At 28.3% G+C, this 3,222-nt stretch overlaps 1 protein-coding gene across 1 annotated transcript in view; it reads right to left on the reverse strand.

Moving 5' to 3' along the window:
- The window catches only part of LOC106685311 (GATA-binding factor A), a gene marked incomplete in the record, with an annotated part of 152,997 nt that extends 151,717 nt beyond the window's left edge, over positions 1-1,280 (reverse strand). The window contains 1 exon segment of the mRNA XM_067045936.1: positions 1,194-1,280.
- Positions 1,281-3,222: the final 1,942 nt, after the last annotated feature.

Genomic DNA, 3,222 nt, shown 5'->3' on the forward strand with positions numbered 1-3,222 from the left:
TTTTTATATGTGTGACTGTTTTAATTTAATTACCTTCTCAATCACGCACTTTATAATTCAGAAATATAATCAATTTTACATGAATGTAGTTATTTTTTAATTTTTTCTTCAACATATGTTATTTAACTAATTCATTAGTATGGGTAAGAATGTGAAGTAGCACATTAGTAGTTTATTTTTTGTTTCTGAGATTATTTCCATCTATTAATAATAATTAAAGCATCAAAGGGCATCTTATTAGTAAATATTCAAAAGTATAGATTAACTATTCATATTTTATATAAACTTGCAAATTTTTTACAGGGTTAGAATTTATTGCTCTTTTTTTTAATCACTGAATTTTATTTTACTAAATTTCTTATTATATTTTGTCGTTCTGATTTTTATATATCATATGTGCCAGTTTTGAAAAAATAAAATCCGAATGAAATCCGTCTATTCATTTATCAATAACTTTCAAATTATAAATCAATCATCTAAAATTTGGAATTGCATGAGTATCCACCATATCAACCAAAAAATAATCTTTATTCAGGATTTTGGGCTACCTATTTACTAGAATGTAGAGTACCAAATTAAAAATGTCCACGAGATATAAAAACTAGGGTATTAATTTTTTTTTTCGACACACCAATTTTCCATGTGACTTTAAATAGCTCGCTTATTTATTGGGCAAATCAAAAATTATCACTAGAGGTGGCATAAGAAAAAATAAAACTTACCGTAGTTCTATATTTTATTTAATATCAAGAGTCAATAAACATGAAAACCAATTGTTTTTCCTTGAATCCAAAACAACGGACAACAAGATCTGTCACGAAAAATCTGTTAAGGAAATTGTCCGTGGGATTTTAACCCGAACATGTTGGGCTTTAACATTACTTTATATGGAGGATACAATATTAAATTAATAATAAAAATTAGGATTTTATTTTTCGCCCACTGTTTCCCTCCTCTTTGACCTCACATTGTATGTCAGAGATGTAGCGGAAATTTTAATTGAATTGGTATCAATTTATGAAATCAACTGAAAAATTATTTCACGTTATTTTTAACATGTTGCAACAGTTTTAAGAGTTTATTCTTCAAAACGCTATTATTAAATAATATTTGGTTTAAGTAGATTAAAAATTGACACATCTCTAGTAGAAATTAATAAAGAAATATGTAAATAAATTATAACTTGGGCTCACACGTTAGTAGAATCTGGTGTGTTGATGTTGATGACTATTCAGCAGACAAAGTTGACTGACCTGCTGAGCAACAACCCTACCACCTACCGAAAACAGACTGAGAGCAAGACGCTAGCCCGACAGCGCAACTCCCACTCCTCTCTCCGAGACCTCATCCTATTGGCCAGCTCTGAGATTAAGCCCCGCCCACCCTTAATAACACGGCCCTAGAATCCAGTCAGTGAGATTTATGGACCACCAGTGAAAGAAATCCTCGGCCACGCCCAGAAATGGAACTCGGCAATTACTCATAGTGTATACCTTCATCCCATGGGCTGTTACATAAAACCTTTATCTTATATCTTATAGCTGCTGAATAATAACAATTGGGTCTCGGTTCATGTTAATGTATGGCAATGCCATTTCTATAACCGGTAGGTTTTTACTTATTATCGCTGCATTTCCTATAGCGGACTTATTTTTCACTCTCCGGTTGACTAATGTGCGCATCTCCATTCGCCAGGTATTATCAGTGCTCATGGTGATACTAACATCGGTTACACGATTGTTCGTATCGTTGTAAAATGTAGTAGTGAAATTAGTTATACCACATACAGGAGACAGCTGTAATTGGTAGTTATCTTTTCCGTCCACTTGCGTTACATCTTCATGCGGTACAAAGCAGATGTACGTTAGTATTCTGTCTACCAGTATATTACAATTTTGCCTTTCTTAGAGTTATCGAAAAATATTATAATATATATGACAATATGAGTTTATCAACAAATTGATGGGTGTTCTAACATGAGGTAATAATTAAATTATAAATTTCTTTTGTGTTTTTTACATTTTCTTAATTATATCATGGAAAACGGCCATAATGTTAGCTATATAAATTTTTAAGTAAAATTATTATCTTTTTAATAGCACAGATTTAAATTATAATATATCATATATATTTTTTATTAATTATAATGTTATAGCATTATTTTAAAGGTTTTTTGTCGTGAAATGATTTATATAAAAAACTTCAAGATCGTTCTACGATTGTGAAAATATTGTATATTAGAGTGTAAATGTGACTAGAGACTATATTATTTTATCATTATGTTATTTTATTTTTCATAATAGATTATAATTCAGATAGTTTATGTTCATTTTGTTTATTCTTCTGTTTGTATATATTTTAAGAGAGTGTTTTTATTTATTCATTAATTTTATTTTAGTATGTATGAGATCATTCATCAATATTACGTATTGCCCACAACTGTGTGGCAGATTGTAATATCTATCAATAAATAAAAAGTACTATTAAAAAAAAAAAAAGATTGTTCTAGGCAAATATTTGAGTAAATAAATATAGTAATTGATTATTTTAGCATACATGAGAAAAATAATCAATTTTGAACATTTTAGGTGGGATAAATTTTGTTTTTGGTATTGTGGAATATTTAACTACAATTCAACTAGAAGTCTTAATATACGAAAACGGTGTTTTAGGGAGTTACGCCACATTGACTTTGAAAGGCTCTATTAATTAAATAAGACTTAATTTCCGCATCGGTATGGTAGTTTTTGTGCGAAAGAACTCCAATAATGCACTTACCTAAACTGTCGCCGGATCTATTTGACTATAAAAAAAATAAATATTTTAAGTGAATACAGTAAAATATAATTCATAATATTTTTCTATATAATAATTCCTGGGAAAACTTAAAAGAAAAAAAACTTAAAATTTAAAGTGTTTTATATAAATCAACTTTAATATTGTTGACAATGTTTTATTTAGGTTTCTAATTGGATTTGAAAATGGATAAAAAATAGAACCTTATCGTCACATATTTAATTAATAAATGGTTGGAGTTTTAAGTGTATTTTTAGTTTTAATATGAATTATTATCATTATATATATTCAAGAAAGACTTAAATTTTTAATAGTTACAAATAGGCAAATTCATCAACTGTTTGGGTAAGTAAATTGTGGGAGCTCTTTAAAACTAAAACAAACAACCATACCGATACGAAAAAAGAGATTTATTTTAATAATTGA

This window comes from Halyomorpha halys, unplaced genomic scaffold, assembly GCF_000696795.3.
Source record: "Halyomorpha halys isolate HHAL.00 unplaced genomic scaffold, Hhal_1.1 Scaffold32.1, whole genome shotgun sequence".
Taxonomy (NCBI): domain Eukaryota; kingdom Metazoa; phylum Arthropoda; class Insecta; order Hemiptera; family Pentatomidae; genus Halyomorpha; species Halyomorpha halys.